Source organism: Chiloscyllium plagiosum, chromosome 26, assembly GCF_004010195.1.
Source record: "Chiloscyllium plagiosum isolate BGI_BamShark_2017 chromosome 26, ASM401019v2, whole genome shotgun sequence".
NCBI lineage: Eukaryota > Metazoa > Chordata > Chondrichthyes > Orectolobiformes > Hemiscylliidae > Chiloscyllium > Chiloscyllium plagiosum.
Genome location: NC_057735.1, coordinates 19268035 through 19288253, shown reverse-complemented (window position 1 = coordinate 19288253; position 20219 = coordinate 19268035). Strand labels below are relative to the sequence as shown.

The following is a 20219-nucleotide window of genomic DNA, read 5'->3' as shown; positions in this document are numbered from 1 at the left end:
AAAATTGCCCCCCACCGCCCTGCCCCAACCCCATCCAACACTACACCCCCACCCATTGTGTCCCCAACCAGGACGCCAACAGTAAGACTGCTGCTGCCTTAGTAGGGTACGTCTCCCAATAAAGAGTGTGTGCACGCATGCATGCACACACACACACAACTTTTTGACAAATTTACACTCTGCCCTGTACAGGATAATGTTGGAGAGATTATCTGGGGAAGGGTGGTTTACGGTACACCCCTATGTAGAACTCCAGTGAAAGTGTCATGGGGGAGAGAGAGGGGGGGGGCATTTCAGTGAGCCTTGTTCATTTTTAATCATTGTACCTGTAAACAAAAGGCGTGATCAGGGTTGAAACAGCTCTTTGACGTAATGTTTCTATCGGGACGTTGAGATCCCCTTCGGATAATCCAATATTCAGATAATTGATATTCGGATAATCGAGGTTCTTCTGTATACCCATTTGGAAGAAAATGGGCTAATCAATGTACGATAGCATGGTTTTGTGCAGAGAAGGTCATGTCTTACAAACCTAATAGAATCCTTTTGAAGAGGTGACGAAGTTGATTGATAAGGGAAGGGATATAGATGTCATATAAATGAACTTTAGCATTTGATAAGGTTTTCCATGGTAGGTTGATGAAGAAGGCAAAGTGGCATGGGGTCCAGAGAGTTTTAGCGAGATGGTAGAGAATTGTTTGGGCAACAGGAGACAGTAGTAGGGGAACGGAGCTTCTCATAATGGACACCTGTGACCAGTGGTGTCCCACAGGGATCTGTGCTGGGATCACTATTGTTTGTGATATACGTAAATGATTTGGAAGAAGGTGTAGATTGCCTCATTAACAAGTTTGCAGCTAGCACTAAGATTGCTGGAGTAGCAGGTAGTGAAGGGGACTGACAAAGAATGTAGCAGAGTATAGATAGATTGGAGAGTTGGGCAGAGAAATGGCAGATGGCGGTCAATCCGGGCATATGCGAGGTGATGAATTTTTGAAGATGCACTTCCAGAGCAAACTGTACAGTAAATGGAAAAGTCCTGATGAAAACTAACGTACAGAGAGTTCTGAGTATTCGGGTCCATTGTTCCCTGAAGGTGGCAATGCAGGTCAGTACAGTGGTCAAAAAGGCATATGGCATGCTTTCCTTCATTGCACGGGGTATTGAACACAAGAGTTGGCAGGTCATGTTGCAATTTTGGTTGCCCCATTACCAAAATGATGTGGGTGCTTTAGAGAGGGTGCAGAGGAGGTTCACCAAGATGTTGCCTGGTATGGAGGGTGCTAGCTATGAGGAGATGTTAAGTAGATGAGGATTATTTTCATTGGAAAGAAAGTGGTTGAGGGGCACCTGATTTAGGCCCATAAAATCATAAGAGGTGTAGACAGGGTGGATAGCAAGAAACTTTTTCCAAGAGTGGAGGACTCAATTACTAGGGGTCACGAGTTCAAAGTGAGAGGGGAATGTTTAGGGGAGATATACATGAAAATTTCTTTATGCAGAGGGTGGTGGGTGCCTGGAATGTGTTGCCAATGGAGGTGATAGGGGCAGGAAGATAGCATCATTTAAGATGTAATTAGACAGAAACATGAATGGTCACTGTATCTAGACAGATATATGAATGGGCACGGAGCAAAGGGATACACATCCTTAGAAAATAGGCGGCAGATTTAGGTAGAGGCTATGGATCGAAGGGCCTTTTCCTGCAATGTAATGTTCTTTGTTTTTTGTTCTGAGATTCGGGCAGATGAGAAATGGGCAGAGCTTCATCAAGTCACATTGCCAGAAGATTATGGAATGGAGATATTGTGAGTGGTGCACGCGCTACCACTAGGGGTCATTTAGGAGTGAAAAAAACTTTAAGCAAAATGCAAACATTTTTACTGGCCTGGACAGCACAAGGATGTAGTTGACTTTTGCCAGACATGTTATACATATCAGTTAATTGGAAAACCACAGGCAATAATAAAACCCTCCTCTTTAATACCTATTCCTGCTTTTACCTGATTCTTAATTGAATGCGTAGTACCCCTACCTCAAACAAAAAGTGGGAATCAGTATTTGTTAACAATAATGGACATGTCTACTAGATTTCCAGAGGCAGTTCCATTATGCAAGATCACAGCTAAAAAGATTGTAGAGGAGTTACTCAAAGTTTTCACCAGATATGGACTAACCAGAGCGATACAGTCAGATCAAGGGTTAAACTTTACATCAAATTTATTCAAGACAGTTACAGACAACTTCAGAATAAAAAAATTCAGTCTACTGCATACCATCCAGAGTCACAGGGAGCGCTAGAAAGGTGTCAGCAGATATTAAAGACCATGTTGAGGATTTATAGTCAAGACTATCCAGGTGATTGAGATAAGTCTATGCTTCTTGCGATCAGAAATGCACCAAATGAATCGACCAAATTCAGTCCATTTGAATTAGTTTTTGGGCACAAAGTGAGAGGACCACTAAAATTATGAAGGGGAAATTGGTAAGTCAGAATTCAGAGCCTGCATATTTGGACTGTGTGTCAAATTTTAGGAAACGATTAAATAGAGCAGGGGGGTCTATTTAATCACAGCATACCATGAAACAGGAAGCAGACAAGAAACCAAAAACGTGTGATTTTACTATCAGGGATAAGATGTTAGTGTTACTTCCAGTGATAGGTGAACCTTTAAAAGCAAGGTTTAAGTGGATATTATCAAGTCGAAGTGTAATTGAGTGAGGTGAACTGTTTGATAAGGACTCCAGACAGAAATCTGTGTCATGTGAATATGTTCAAAGGTATTTTGATAGGGAAAGAAAGCAAAAGGAGAATGGGTTATTGGCTACAACAGAGTGAACAACCAACTTCAGAGGATTCCGAATTGGACATTCCTCAAATGAAATTGGACAATGAAGAAGAAGATCAAAATGACTTGAAAGGGTTATTACTGTCACATGGGGAGATATGTAGAAATTAGCTGGGAAGTACGAACCTAATTATGCATAGTGTAGATATAGGAGATGCCGTTCCAATTAAGCAACATCCTTATAAGCATAACCCTCTAACGTTGGCACAGTTTCAAAAGGAGATTGAATGCATATTCCAAGATGACATAATTGAAATGAGTTACAGTGACTGGAGCTCACCCATACCAGATGGTAGCCAACGGTTTTGTGTGGACTATTGACAAGTCAATGCAGTTACAAAGTCTGATGCATATCCGATTCCATGTTAGGAAGACTGTGTTGAAAAGGTGTGACAAGCAACTTATATTTCTAAGTTGGACTTGCTCAGAGGACACTAGCAGAAAGAGCAAAGGCAATTTTGGCTTCTGTAACACCGAATGGACTGTATTGATTTAAGGTCATGCCATTTGGTATGAAAAATGCACCAGCTACATTTCGGGGACTAACCAATAAGGTCATTGCCAGATTACCCAATTGTGTTGTATATTTTGATGACCTACTGATTTTTAGTCACACATAGAAGGAGCATTTGCAACATTTATCAGAATTATTCGATTGACTTCGGATTGATGATAAACCTGGCTAAAAGTGTATTTGCCAAAGCCCAAGTCACCTTCCTGAGCCATGTTACTGGACATGGACAAATGGCCCCATGGAATGCAAAAAAACAAACTTAATTTAGGGATTGGACAAACAAAGGTTCCTGGGATTGACTGGATTTTATCAAAACTTCATACCACATTTTAGCAGTGTGGTTGTTCCACTCATTGAAGTACTAAAGAAAGGCAAGATGTTTCGTGGACAACAAACTATCAGAATGCATTTGACAGCCTGAAAGCTATGTTAACCATTGCCTTAGTATTAGCCACGTTTAATTATGCAAAGCCATTGAAGGTGTCTATCGACACAGGTGATGTAGGTGTTGGTGCTGTACTCTTGCAGGAAGATGATGATAAGGCAAAAATATCTTATCGGGTTTTTCTCCAGGAAATTGAACATTCTTCAGCAGAAATATTCGACAGTTGAGAAGGAGATTCTGAGCTTGGTGTTGGCGTTACAACATTTCAATGTTTATGTTACCAGTAACACATCTGGGACAAACATATACACTGACTGTAACCCATTGAAGTTTGTGGTGAAATTTAGGGACAAAATTGCCTGACTGTTTAGATGGGGTTTGTTGTTACAGCCATTCAATTTGAAAATTGTGCATGCGACAAGATGAGAAAACGTGGTTGCCGACATTGTCGAGACTTGAATGAGAAAAGAAACTGTTCAGTGGTCGGAGTAAAACAGACTGAAACAAAATGTAGTAGTGCGTGTTTGCATGATTATTGTCAATGTAATGTACAGGTGTACCCCGGTATCTGGGGTTGATACATTCAAAGACCTACTGCAGATACCCAGAACTGCGGATAGTAGCGAACCGCGTCATATAAATGGGAAAGTTCCTGGAAGCCTCCTGGAATTATTTCTGGAATGTTCCATGTAATAGTTTTGGACTGCGGTAAACCGTGGAAACCTGAATCTGCAGATACAGGGATTCTACTGTATATGTGTGTTACAGTGTACTAACAATTTAAGATTAAGAGGTTTTAAAATGAAGCCATTTTTGGATATTGATGGTCCACTTTTCTTAAGGAGGGAGGTGTGACGATGCTGCTTGTTTAACAAAGTTATGCTGTCTTTGGCTTTTTTTTAATCGGTCGTAAAATCAACGATTATGAAAAGTCTGGCTTGGATGGGTTTTGGGGCCAGTTTGCTTATGGCAACATATACTGCCTCAAAAAAGGCTTTCACGTTTTAAGCAAAAACAGTTGTACAATGAAAAGGGAGTGGCCAGTTCTCCCAGCTCAGCTACTCTGGTTTGATATGGTTTTGGCAGGCCAACTATTCTCTGAAAGCAGTCAGGCAGTTGAAAAAGCTGCTGGAGCCAAAGAAGCAGGTCCATGCTGATCTTCCTTTCTCTCAGACATCTCTCCTGCAAGACCCTGTGTTTGATTTTACCTTTTTGTGTCAAGGGATGTTTATGGGGATTGTTGCAAGTATTTGGAACAGCCTCATTAAGTTGATATAATCTATTGGCTTTTCAGGTAGGTGAAGTTATTCTGTATTCTGTTCTCTTTTGTGTGTTTCATTCATTAATATTGTAAATATACTTTGTTTTGTTTGAAGCTAAGTAGTTTGACCAGCTGCATACCTCCAGGAATATCTGTGTTACAAGTGCTTAAAATAACTAGCAAAGTTAGAGTCTGGGTGACTTTCTTGAAATGTTTGATAGAGTCTGGCCTGGTCCATAACAACACAAAATCCCGTATTGTAGCACAATTTAACAAGCATTGGAAAAAAAAATTTTAATCAACTACTACGCAACTTAATTATACCCTTCAAATTCCCAAATACACCACAATTATAATTGCTCCAGAAAATAGGTAAACAGTTTAACACCTATACTCTGAGAGGGGAAAATAATGTGGTTAGGGTAAACAAAATCTGAACAATCAGAGGTCTAGACCACAAGGTGTAAAGATTACCTCAGTCCTTCTAATTTAGACAACAGCACAACAATGTTGCAAATAGGGTGAAGACTGTTCTTTGATTCATTGGTTGGTAAGGTGGACCGAGGACTAGAATAAATTCTTCATTTTAAACTTCCTTGTTTTTTTTTGTCTTTCCCACATGATGGGGAAGTGAGTGAATGTGAGAAAAATACTTGACTGCAGGATCTCCCCATTTCTTTTCTGTGCTGCTGTTGGCACTTGCATTTTTTTTAATACTCAGAAACTCAACCAATTAGATGGATGTACCAGGCAGAATCCTGAAAGATTATCAGTACTGCTCAATCTCATTTTCCCTCTCTCTGCTTGAGAAAGCAACATTTTACCACAGCTCAACAATATATTCAGCACTTGTTCTTTAAGTTGCAAAATTTTCCTGGTATTCCAGTCATGATAGAGAAATATCCGTTTCAGATTACAATTCCAAAAATGAAAAATATGCAGTCTCTTACGTAGGTAAAAGTAACAAATTTGGTATATAATTCATTGAGCTGCCCAACCATTTGTTGTATCTGTCCAAGTAACTTAATGGATATGAAAGAAGTTAATTCAGGTCCTTTTTTGGCATAAAAGCCAGTTATGGTATTTCATTGTGGAATGACCTGATTATCAAACATGTCACTAGTTTCCTATGATGCAATCTTTTTTTCCAGTAAATGTCCTTTTATTTTTCAGTGAAACACTTTGCTGCAGTGAAATTGGCTGTGACATTTTAACCACTTTTTTGAAAAAAGTTATGGTAATTCATTGCTTTCTTCCTCTTGTTTACGACTGGTATTTTTATTAACTTATGAAGATCACTGTATCCAATGAGCTTTTTTTCCAATCTCTACTAACTTCTTGTCATGTTCAAATTCTCACGAAACTTGTCAAACCAATCAGCTGCCTACACACTTCACAGTGCAATTCAAACAGAATATGCAGCCACATATACATACATCTAAAAACTTTAGAGGCCACCACATTTTCAAATGTTTATTGGAGAAGAGAAATAAGGTCTTTTTATATACAGCAATATAAAAATTAGAAGCAGGAGTAGGCTATTTTGCCTTTCTAGCTTTCTCCCACCATTCAATATGATCACAGTTGATCATCAGCTCAATACCCTCATCCAGCTTTCTTCTCATATCCCTTGATCCTTTTAGCCCTAAGAAATATATATTTAACTCCTTGAAAACATTCAATATTTTGCCTCAACCACTTTGTGTGGCACGGAATTCCAGTCGCCACTTTCTGCATTATTGCAAATATTTATACATTACGTGAATATTGCGCACATTAGTTGCAGAGATTGTTAGGAACACACTAGCCTCTGGTCAGTCTTGAGGCCCTCCTTGATGCTGACCAGGTCCTTGTGACATCATTGTAGTGGTGCTTACTGTAATCAGGTATTAACTTGTTCAGATCCATGTACAGCACTATGTAGCTGGGCTCCTGTGCTGCATTGGTAAAGTCCCTACCTCTGAGCCAGGAGGCTCTGGTTCTAGTCCCACCTGCTCCAAAGGTTTGTAATGACATCTCTGAGCAGATTGATTAGAGAATATTTACACTATTCAGGAGAGGTTGTGCATTTCATTTTTGATAACTTTTATCAATGTCATTTAATATTCAGCCTCCCCCCCCCCCACTCCCCCCCCCCCACCGATATGTATGAAGTTTCCCATTTGATTGGATAGTCTGTTAGCCAATTAGTACTAAGGCCCAAAATGTGATTTGCTTTCCTAGCATAGATTTTCCTATTGCCGCTTCATCAAGCATGCTGTACACATCAATGGAGATATTCAGTGTCCCATTCAGCTGAGAATGATAACTTGCTGTGTAATGAGGTACCAATATCCTATCAGCCTAATGTGTAAACAGAGAAAATAGAATTACATAGAACATTACAGCATAGTACAGGCCCTTCGGCCCTCATCTATGGAACTGATCTGAAGCCCGTCTAACCTACACTATTCCATTTTCATAAATATGTTTATCCATTAAAGCAGTCATCCTGACCCGTCCACCTGGATTAGAGACTGGAGGATTAAGTTTCAATTCAGGACTTGAGCACAAAATGATGGTAACATTGAGGGAATGCTGCATTGCTGATGTACCTACTCTTGGCATTGTTTCTCTAAACTAGTGGCTTTGGTCTTGATTTAACATATCAACTGAAATACATCACCTGGGCTCTTACTTTGGTCCTGTATGTTTCAGCCCGGAAAATAATAACCTCACTCAACAAAATAATTACATAAAACATATTTAGCTTTTAAAAATTATTCAATGTGGTGTGGGTGTTGCTGGCTTGGACACCATTTATTACCGAGTTATCCTGGGCAAAGTGCTGGTGAGCTGCATTCTCAAACTGCTGCTAACCTGGGGGTATAGGGACACCACAATTTTGTTAATAAGAGGGTTCCAGGATTTTGACTCAACAACTGAAAGAATAATGATATATTTCCCTTTCAGGATGATAAGTGGCTTGGAGGAGAACTTGCAGGTGTGGGACTTCCACAGATCTGTTGCCCTCACGCTTCAATGTGGTAGAAGTTGCAGGTTTAGATGCTGTTGTTGGAAGAGTTTTGATGAGTTACAGCAGTGCATCTTCTTGACTACCCTAAAACTTGAGTTACAGAATATAGTTTCACCCTCATTACCACTGGGCCCTTAGTCAGAGTGGTCTGAGCTGAAATCTTGGTGAGTAGTTTTCAAACAAGGGGGAGCATGATAAGGTAGAAGTAACCTTATGGACATCTGAGATTGAAAAAGGAGTTAATGTTTCGGTAAAGCAACTTGGCCAATGGTCTTAATCAGACTGAGAGTTTTAGTCTGTTTTTCTACTGGCCTTTTTTCAGATCCATTCCCTGTTAGAGAGTAAAACCACAATGGAACTCAAGTAACAAGTGAACAAGGCCATAGGGAAATACTGTATATATTTGAGTAATAGTTGAATTTTTTTGACTACATTTTAAGGTTAAATTTATGGGGTTGACCATTACAAGGATACTACTTTCGAGGGGCTGAAGTTCATGCCTGTCAAAATTCATACCGTATCATTAGCAGAAGCCCTTTGATCTCTAAACAAACAAAGATTTAAAAAAATGAATTATGGTAATTCTGAAAACCCGGAGCAGGAATATCTGCCAGTGGACTGGAACACCCAGAGCAGAGCGGAACAGCCGGCAGACTGACTCATAAACGTTAATCTGTTATCTGTGGACAACGAGTGTCGACTTTTACACATATGTGGAAAATTCCAAGTTATTTGGTCAGAAATAGGGGTTGACTTTTCCATGAGATTGGCTATTACTAGAGTATATATGGTAATTCGCAAATGTAGGTATTAACTCTCATACACTTTCTCAGACATTGTTTTGAAATGAGATAATTTCCAGGCTTAAGGTTGTTTTAACTCTTTTTTGCTGATTGGTTAACTTCTAGTATTGACATTCCTTCTATCAATTGCATCAAGTGGCTGCCCAAATCCAGGTGTGAATGTGATTTATTTAATTGACTGTGTGCCTTGGGCTTTGATTTTGCTGATTTTTATTTAAAACTTGAACTATTCGTGAACATATGAACACAGAAAACTAAGTGGGGTTTTAATATATTAGGAGAAAGTGAGGACTGCAGATGCTGGAGATCAGAGCTGAAAATGTGTTGCTGGAAAAGCGCAGAGGTCAGGCAGCATCCAAGGAGCAGGAGAATCGACGTTTCGGGCATAAGTCCTTCTTCAGGAATGAGAAAGGTATGCCAAAGCAGGCTAAGATAAAAGGTAGGGAGGAGGGACTTGGGGGAGGGGCGTTGGAAATGCGATAGGTGGAAGGAGGTTAAGGTGCAGGTTGTACAACCACAAGGGATGAACTCAGATTTCTCCAATTTCCTCATTTCCCCTTCCCCCACCTTGTCTCAGTCCCACCCCTCGAATTCAGCACCACCTTCCTAACCTGCAAGCTTCTTCCTGACCTCTCCGCCCCCACCCCCACTCCGGCCTATCACCCTCACCTTAACCTCCTTCCACCTATCGCATTTCCAACGCCCCTCCCCCAAGTCCCTCCTCCCTACCTTTTATCTTAGCCTGCTTTGGCATACCTTTCTCATTCCTGAAGAAGGACTTATGCCCGAAACGTCGATTCTCCTGCTCCTTGGATGCTGCCTGACCTGCTGCGCTTTTAATATATTAGCCTTTATTTAGAGGGAGGGCCGAAGTCAAGATTGCAAGAAGGAAAACAATGAAGCAAATGAATGACCAAAGTAATTAAGCCTTGCAATTTATCTTTTCTTTATCCTCCATTGCAAAAGAATTAGGACTCCTATGGAGAGAACTTAACAACTTTTCCATGTTCTAACTTCATGGCAGTTACCTCAGTCTCTGCTTCTTCCTTAATATATGTTACGTCTCCATCCAGAAACATTATTAGTTTATTAACTGCTTTATTATCCTCCGAGGTGCAAAAAAGATGTTACTTCAGTGTCATCTTCTAAATATTTCAAAAGCTTTTTTTTTCTCCATACCAGAATGGCTCAGTTTGCAACAACCTCTTTTTTTTTTTCTCAAAAAAACTTTGCTAACTTCTTGGTTCAGCATCAAATTCTCATTATAGGGAATATCTTCAGAAAACAATTTTGCTGGAACTTGTGTTTAGTTTTTAAGTCCTTTTCTTTTGAAAGGTGCAACCACTGACTGTTCCAACATAAGCAGCTTATTTTGGGTCTTTGCATATCTGTTACTGAGGGTGTTATGTCGGTTTTATTGCAGAAATGTCTTCAGTAATACTTTGTGATCAGGAATGAAAGGATATTTTTGCTAATGCACTTTCCTATCCATTGAGATTTTGGTCTTGATTTTATTCATCTCAATCCAAGGAGTAAAAACACAAAATTGTCTTGTGCGTGGGAAGCCTTTGTCATCAGTTGTCATCTTCATATTGAAACAAATGAAGCACTGGCAAGTTTTGAGAAGATTTGTAGCTCAAGTTGAAGTTCTGGATGTAGGTTTGTTCGCTGAGCGGGACGGTTCGTTTACAGGCGTTTCGTCACCATACTAGGTAACATCAGTGAGCCTCCGGATGAAGCACTGGTGGTATGGCCGGCTTTCTATTTACGTGTTTAGGTTTCCTTGGGTTGGTGACAACATTTCCTGTGGTGATGTCATTTCCTGTTCTTTTCCTCGGAGGGGGGGATAAATGGAATCCAAGTCGGTATGTTTGTTGCTAGAGTTCCGGTTGGAATGCCATGCTTCTAGGAATTCTCGCGTGTGTCTCTGTTTGGCTTGTCCTAGGATGGGTGTGTTGTCCCAGTTGAAGTGGTGTCCTTCCTCATCTGTATGTAAGAATACTAGTGAGAGTGGGTCATGTGTTTTTGTGGCTAGTTGATGTTCATGTATCCTAGTGGCTAGTTTTCTGCCTGTTTGTCCAATGTAATGTTTGTTACAGTTCTTGCAAGGTATTTTGTAAATGACATTAGTTTTGCTTGTTGCCTGTATAGAGTCTTCCAAGTTCATTAGCTGCTATTTTAGTGTGTTGATGGGTTGGTGGGCTACCATGATGCAAAGAGGTCTCAGCAGTATTGCAGTCACTTCCGAAATGTCTTTGATGTAGGGGCAAGTGGCTAGGGTTTCTACACACATTTTGTCTGCTTGTTTGGGTTTGTTGCTAAGAAATCAGCAGTCTGTATTCATTGGGTACCCATTCTTTTTGAATATACTTTGTAGGTGATTTTCCTCTGCTGTTCATAGTTCCTCTGTGCGTGTGTAGTGGATGGCCAAAATAATGTTCTAATGCAATCTTGTTTTTGGGTGTTGGAGTGATTGCTTCTGTAGTTCATTATTTGGTCTGTATGTATTGTTTCCCTGTAGATGAAGCACTGTATCCTGTACCCCTTGCTTGCGCAAAATGTGAATATTTAGACTGGTTTGCATTTTTAAGAATCTTTATGGACAGTTTAAAGTTAATAGGTGGAATATTTATACCTCGATCATTGATATCGCAATTGCAACCAGAGTATTGTTAATGCATGGATAACAATTTACATTTTAAAGTGACTTTCTAGTTGAAGTTGGTGGAAACTCAGCTGTGATTTGTACACCATTCTCAGCCTGACAATAACTATATAATTAATGGGACAGTACGTGATCAAATGTCACTTTCAAGCCATCACTACATTGTCATGACACAGTTAAGATGAATCCTGTAGATGTTAACTATTCATGAGAAAATGTCGTCTGTAATTCAGAAACTATTGGTTGGATCACCAGTGAATCATAGAATCCCTACAATGTGGAAGTAGGCCATTCAGTTCATCAAATCTGTACCAACCCTCCAAAGAGCATGCCACCAAGATGCACCACCCATCCTAGTAACCCTACATTTCTCATGGCTAATCCACCACCTGCAATCCCTAGACATTCTGGACAATTTAGCATGGCCAATCCACCTAACCTGCGCATCTTTGGACTGTGGGAGGAAACCAGAGCACCATACACGCAGGGAGACTATGCAACTCCATGCAGACATTTGTCCGAGGGTGATGTTAAACCCAGGTCCCTGGTGCTATGAGGCAGCAGTGCTAACCACTGAGCCACTGTGTCCTGTGTAATGACAGAACTATTTGAAATTTCATGAGTGGTTTAGTTTCTAATTTCCATGTGCAACATAAATATGTATTAAGTTTACAGTGCCAATGCAGCCTTGCCTTCAGCAGTGTTGTCTAATAAACCAAGTTAGCCCGAGATCTTCTTAGAGATGATTTTTCATTTTGGGCTCCAGAACTGCCATTCTCTCAGAAATGAAGCTTCTAAGCATTCTGTTTTTTTTTGTGCTTCTTCTGGACTTCCCACACTACTCTGGATAGCTCTGCAAATATTCATGAGTCACAACATTCAGGTCAGGCTGGATTTAATGCACCCTGTGGCAGTGAAAATTCTGGAGGATGGGCCCATTGTGGAGACTCTATCTATCTATTGATGCCCTGATTAAGTCAGAAGGTGGTGCGCTGACATGGGAATCCAGGGCCAACCTCATGGATGTCAGTTAGGAACCTTAAAAGCTAAAAGACACACCCATAATCCACAGGAATAAATAGAAGCCACATAACTTTCCTGTATCTCCTGAAGTCACTTAGCATAAACCTGTCAACTTTCTCTTTCTTTGAAGTACTGTGTGCCTAATCAAAGGATTTGTCATCGGAAAAATGGGAGGCCACTGAAAGCCAGTCCTACCTCCTTGCTACCACCCAACTCCATGGTCCCCATCCTGCTCTCATTAATCTCTTGACCTGTGGTCCCTTGACAATCCTAGATTCATGTTTGGTATAGCTGCAATTATTTCCAGTGACACTGAGCACCAGTGGAGAACCGCCGGCTTCTGATTTGGCAACAGCTTTTGATGGATGGTATTTTCATCACAGGTCCTGAGTTCTGGCAAAGACCTTATGGTGTCTGATTATCATCCAACCTCCCCCAGTGTAACTGGATGGTCCCTCCCTATGCTCCAGCAAAGACCTTGTCAGGCTGATGTAAATCCAGTACACAATTGGAAATTGTCTTTTGAATATGTCAACTACAATAAAAGGAGAAGGATGTGCCCCATTAGCCATTAGCATTTCTGGTGCAAGATTTATTCTAAAACACTTGGTGTTACTGTTACAAATGCTCATTTTGTTTTCTTTTGAATTAATTACAAATATAACACAAGCATACAGTCATTAAAATGCCAGTTGAGCAACAAACTTGGCAACTGTACCCAATCTATACAACAGTGAACAATTCCCTCACTTTTTTTGGATTGGTACTAGTAATAATGCTAATGAATAATGGCGCATGGCTTATTAAAGATACATGTCTGCATTCAAGCCTCTATCCACTGGTGTCTTATTATTTATTCTGGTGCTGTTGGGCATATATCACTAAAAGTGACCATGGTTACTGACAGACCTTTGGAGTCCAGAGGAGAGATTACAGCCGCTACATTTTATAATGAACGGTGGTATTGATATTAGGAATGAGATGACACTTTAAGTCTCCTGGCAGCAGACTTAAACTTCTGAATATTCTTTCAAGACAGGTGGGTTTCCACAATGACCTGCTTCGAGACGGTTTTAAGTGGTAGTAATTTTTGTGCCCTTTGCCACTTCAAGTTGGTTCCTTTCTACAAAGTGGCATTGTGCCGTGCAAAAGAGTAACTCTGCTGCGATGTTGTAAGCAGCAGAAGTATGTGCATTGTGCTGAGTTGTCGTCCATCATTGGTGTCATTGTAGCTGGGTTCTTTTGTATTGTTTTCATATGAGGCTCTGTCAAGGTGTGCTTGTCAAGCTGTAATGTATGCCCTCTGGGTATGCAGGGTGAATAGTGGAAGATTGTAAAGATATGTGAAAGGTTTGCATAGGCCAACAGAAAAAATACACAGTTGCCTGGAAACATTATGGCACTTGTGTTCTTGTACCTTCCTTTTGGAAAGGCTCATATTAACTTGTATTTTTTTAAATTAAATCTCTCATAATTGTTCTTGGATCTTGCAGATTGTTATTGCATTGTCAATATTTTCTACCACTTCCTGTGAGAGTGAGGGCTGTTTCCTCCAGGTATTGATTTTGTGATGGTTGGTTGCTTGTCAATTCTGGTCTCCAATCTCTCTTTATCTGCACCTTTTGCCTCTTGAGCAGCACAGTGGTGCTAGTGGGGGCAAGTGGCTTTTCTGTAGGCAACACTTGGTACAAACAGGGCTGCTAATTGCTGCATTTGTTGCCAATGAACATATTCCCTACCTTTTGGTATTAGCAACAAGGAGGATTTTAACATACTTCAGGAGGATTTGCACTGATGAAGTAGGCATATGTATGAAATGAAATGCAGGTTTATGTGAAAATATTAATAAGAAGTGATATTAAGTGTAAGTAGGTACAACTTTATAAAGGATGCTGGACTCTGGGATATACGTATGCAAATCCTGGAGGCAGGACAAGTTGAGAAACCTGTTGCATCCTTGGCTTTAATAATGGGTGTATAATATACAAAAGCAATGAGGTTTTGCGAAACTCTAATTAGACCACAGCTGAAGTATTGGGCAGCATATGTTTTAAGAAGGTCAAGGCCTTGGAGAAACCTCCAGGGCAGGAGGAGGGAGAGGGTTAATGTTCATGAAGAGAATTATAAGAACAATACGTGGGATGACAGGGTGTTCGGTTAAGTTGAGGGATTAACAATGGTCAAAGATGCTCAAGACAATGAGTGATGTGGATTGAGGAGATAGAAATTGAAGATGATTTATTGCAAAAGCACGAGAGGTGATCAATACATGGGGAAACATTTGTTTACGCAGCAAGTTTGTGTGACCTGGAATGCACTGTCTGAAAAGACAGTGGAAGTGGAAGCAGAATCATGAATAACATTTACCAAAGACTTTGGGGAGAAAAAGAAACACAGGGAGAAGAGCAGAGGAGTGATATTAATTGAAAATCTCTGATCTGGCACGGGCACAATGAATGGAATGGTCTTAATCTTTCTGACTTATTATGAGTGCAACAAAGAGACAGAAGTTTTCTGCATAAACACACCAAAGAGAAACCTTTTTTATTGAGGCCTGGCTTCATATTGGCAAAGATGCACTTGGCATTTCTCCAGAAGTGATAAGGTATTCTTTTCCCCAGGTATGAGAGACCTGTGAGACTGCACTTACTTATCATGTCATTTTCATCTTTAGAGAGATTGGTCATCTATCCCAGTAGAATCCTTATCAACTGCTGCGCTTTGAATAAACAAAATTTTCAAGGTGTCTCAGTGAAAGGAAGAGTTCCTTGTGACCTACTATCCTCATGCACATAATGGTGTGTTTGCCCACTCAGCAGCAACTGCCTAAGATATGCTGAGTGACCAATTATTATAACTCCTAACCATTAGCTGCTGGTCAGTCTCGGTGTTCCTATTTCTTAAGTAGGACCTTGAATATCAAAATTATACCATGGAAATCTGTAACCTAAACAAGCACAGTCTTGGTTTTGGCTGGCCTCAGAAAATCAGGACTTTAGTTTACCAAACTGTCGCCCCTGTCAGTCATATTGCTGCATTGTTTAAGTTCTTGGTTGCAGTTTAAACTCCAATCAGAATATTGATTTGTTTGTTTGGGACTTCAATCAATAAGGCAACAGGAGATAGCCTGCTGCAGGAACGTCAGCAAACTTGTGTTGCAAATAATAAGCTGATTTGCCTGGGTTGCAACCTAACTGGTATATCCTGGCTCTTGCTTTCCAGTTCAGCTTCGAACATAGGTCAATAATTGGTCTCTGGTCTCTCCCCAAGCAGCACGGTGGCACAGTGGTTAGCACTGCTGCCTCACAGCACCAGACACCTGAGTTCAATTCCCACCTCATGCAACTGACTGTGTGGAGTTTGCACATTCTCCCTGTGTCTGCGTGGGTTTCCTCCCACAGTCCAAAAATGTGCAGGTTAGGTGAATTGGCCATGCTAAATTGCCCGTAGTGTGAGGTGAAGGTGTATATGGTAGAAGTATGGGTCTGGGTGGGTGTGGACTTGTTGGGCCGAAGGGCCCCTTTCCACCATGAGTCTTTTGCTTCTAATTGGACAGCAGGATAACCTCTCTTTCAAACTGTCCCCAAATTGGTCAGCTGAAGCTGTTGTTTAATAACTCCTTGCAAGTCATAATCCATAGCATGATCAATAACTTTACATTCTGATTGGCCTAGGTGGGGTCAGACTTAATGCTAATTGTTTGAGTGGCATGCGTTCAATGTCTAATTGGCTCCTAAACATGATAGTGATTGATGTCATCTCTCACTGTCTCCTGTCTGGTTCCTTAAACTATCAATTATCCATAGGCCTGTCCTCTCAGTCTTCACTTTAATTGGCAAAATTCCATTAAATCAATCACTTGTGACTGGCTTTTTGTCTCTGAGAGGCCACTGTTATGTGATTTTGTTTTGTCTCTCTGGTTGAATGGCAAGTAGGAGTTTCCTTTTTTTGAAAAACAAAGAGTATAGAGTAAGTAGTTGCTTTGAATCTCAAAGGTATATAAACTAATACATATATACAGATCACAAACTACTAATTTGAACAGATTATTATAGAATATCCAAGAACCGTGAAGTAGTGAAATGTACTTTATTACATAGTCTTGAGTGATTTGAGTAGTCAAGAAGATAGGCAACTACAAGCTTAAAAACACCTGATTACCTTTTGTCAATTTTTTTCAGTTATAGAACAGATTAAAACAACAGCAGTGCAGAGGCATAGATATGACCATGGTTTCTTGATAAGGGTTAATCAACTTGGAGGATATCATCTCTGCCTAATTCAAACTTGAACTAGGATGTCAAGTAGAAATAAGGTAAACGGGGCCTTTTGGATTTGTAGCAGTAACGGTCAAATAAACGTGCATTGTTTGTTAACAACCTCATGGAGAGGCGAAGCAGAGTCATGTAATATTAAAGTGCTGAAGCAACATTGGTTGCAGTTAAGTACAATTTATATATGTTTAGATTAATCAATTAATGTACTTTGAACAATTATAAATAAACTAAATCAATTATGAAATGTTAATTTCCTTTCTAATCCTACACATCTTCGCGATGCAAGAATGCTACTACTGAGGTTAAGAGACTTTTATAAATGCAAGTGACGCAGTTCATGTTTCCTCTTGTGTTCACTCAGCAGATGGATGGTGACTTTCCTGTGATGCTACTTTTTATAAGTGACCAGACTTCTTCCAGCTACTCGCCGAATATCCCTTTGTCCTGAAAGGATGAGTTGTTACTGGATGAACAGCAGTTAAGGGGGAGTGCACATGCTGATATTCCTTTTGCATTAAAAGTATTTGATTGTTAATATTTGTGATTTTCCCACTTCAATGCCGTTAGAGTCACAGAGATGTATGGCACGGGAACAGACCCTTTGGTCCAACTTGTTCATGCTGACTAGATATCCCAAATTAATCTAGTCTCATTTGCCAGCACTTGGCCCATATCACTGTAAATCCTTCCTATTCATATGCCCATCGCGATGTCTTTTAAATGTTGTAATTGTACCAACATCCACCACTTCCTCTGGTAGTTCATTCCATACCTGTACCAACCACCCTTTGCATAAAACTGTTGCCCCTTGGGTTCCTTTTAAATCTTTTCCTTTTCACCCTAAACCTATGCCCTCTATTTCTGGACTCCCCCACCCCAAGGAAAAGACCTTGTTTATTTACCCTATCCTCTTGTCTCATGATTTTATAAACCTTTTATAGGGTTAGCCCTCAGCCTCCGATACTCCAGGGAGAACAGCCCCAGCCTGTTCAGCCTCTCCCTATAGCTCAAACCCTCCAACTTTGGCAACATCCTTGTAAATCTTTTCTGAGCCCTTTCAAGTTTCACAACATCCTTCCTCTTGGAGGGAGACCAAAATTGCACACTATATTCTAAAAGTGGCCTAACCAATGTTCTGTACAGCTGCAACATGACCTCCCAACTTCTATTCTCAGTGTTGTCACATCCACATTGTTCTAGCTTATAATATGTTATGGGATGGTTTTTTGTTGGCATGTATTGACCTGTGTGGACGATAGGATGACTTGTTCTTGAAATCAGCCAGGAGAAAACTCAATCAGTGGCACCTTATGCATGGTATCTCAGTTTTTGGATGACTGACAGCCATGAGCTCTATCAAAGTACTGTGTCTCTCTTTTAAGATACAGGCTAGCACAAATCCCAATAACATTCAAGCAACTGGGAATATGTCTATACTGAAGAATATAGCAATGGCTTTCCAGCAATTCCTTTTTGTCCACATCAGCCCTGAGTTGCTTTTTGTCCTGCATGTGACCCAGATGTTGCTTGTGACTTAAACATGTCTTGTTTTATCTATGTGGTCATTATTTTGAATATAGTAATAGAGATTTTACAGGCCAGACATAGGTCATTTGGCCTATTGTATTTATGCCAGTCATCAAACATTCTTCTGTTCTAATTCCATTTCCCAACAGTTGGCCTGTAGCTTTTTACCCTATGGCATTTCAAATGCTCATCTAAATACTACTTAAATGCCATTCAGGCGGTGACTTCCAGATACCCACAATACTCTTGGTGACAAAGGATTTCCTCAAATTCCCTCTAATGTCCTATTCCTTATCTATCCTTCATGTCTGTGCCCCTCATAACGTTTGTAGACCTCAATCAGATACCCCCTCAGCCTTCTCTACTTGAAGGAAAACAACCTCAGCCACCCTCGTCGCTCTGCATTGCTAAATCGCTCCAACCCAGGCTACATCAAGATGGCTAAAGTGTTTCAGTGTGTCCCTGGAATAATCCATATGGTGGAAATGTTGCTTTAAGACTGTGCGTAAAATGTTACTTCATGAAAAAGCTGGTTTCACTGTGGGCCTCATGGTAATACGTAATAGAATTGGTTGTCATGGTATCTGGCTTTGTCACCTTAAGGTTAGAGAGAATGGCTGGAATCCTCCAGAACCCAATCATCTGGCTTGTCCTTTCCCCTGAAAAGATGTGATTGTTACAATTTCACAGCAGGACCTGCAGCTCTTACGAAAACTGAATAAAATGTGAAAGATGCTGAAGATGCTATCTCTCAGTCTATGTGCAACAATATCCATTTCATATGTGTGCTGATACATCAGTCACTTTTGACCAATCCATTTCAGACTTCTTGCATCCCTATCTTGTGTACTGTACTCATAGAAGAATGGTAAAATAGAATTCTAATTTCCTGTTGGGGTAAAATATGCAAATATTTAAATTACTTATGGATTTTTAATATGTTTGGTATCATTGAACAGGCAACTGAATACTGTATTGCCAAATTGGATCACTAGTTAATATAACTCAAGTTAACAGAATAGAAAAATTACATTAAATGAATGTGAATTTTAAGAATTGTTTTTCCAAAAATAGATAACAAGAAATGGATGATTTGATTTTTTTTGGCTTCCTATGGCAAAACAACAGTTGACTGTATAAAGTAACATGCCATATGGGCTTCAGGGAGAATAGGGTTAGTCAGGAAAGTAAAATCAAGGTAAAAATTATGATCAGTCCTTGTTTTATTGAATGCTATTGGGTTATTGAATTTATTAGGCTCTGAAGAAGGGTCACTGGATCCAAAACATTAACACTGATTTCTCTCCACAAATGCACCAGACTTGCTGAGTTTTTCCAATAATTCCTGTTTTTGTTTCTGATTTTCAGTATCTGAAGTTCTTTTTTTTTAATTGAATGTCAGATTAGTTTGAAGAGCTATATGGCCTCTTCCAGTTCCTCTTGTTATGTTTTTGTATGTCATGTAATAAACTAAGAACAAACCTGAATAGATGGTCAGATTTACAAAATTGGGCAGAAGAGAATATTTCCAATTCAGAGTCTGCCAAACTCTCAGCATTCTTTTTTTTATCTTTAAGGCAAACTGGACGTTATCCTGAAATCTACATGAATGGTTCACATGGTTTCTTCTGGAAGCTGGTTTCATATGGTGTCTTAGATTGTGTCAATGCTGTTTCTAGCACCATCTGAAATCAGTGTTTTAGGAGGAAGAATGACAACCAAGTGGATACTGAAGCAAAAACCCGATTCAGTGATGTTCTTTCTCTTCTCATCGGTGGAACTTTGCAAGCAAGGATGGTTCTCTTCCACTGTCAGGGTGAGTCTGTAGGGGACTGTACAGACCAATGCAGCTACTTGGGGCAGGTGGTGGTCATGAGAAGGGCAAGATAGGGCATTGGT

General features: G+C 40.1%; 1 protein-coding gene across 1 annotated transcript in view; it reads left to right on the top strand.

The window, feature by feature from the left end:
- Positions 1–17433, top strand: part of LOC122563182 — a 99213-nt gene extending 81780 nt beyond the window's left edge. Inside the window, exon 7 of the mRNA XM_043716705.1 lies at positions 17155–17433. The gene's annotated coding sequence lies outside the window, so the exon portion shown is untranslated. The remainder of the gene's footprint in view (positions 1–17154) is intronic.
- Positions 17434–20219: the final 2786 nt, after the last annotated feature.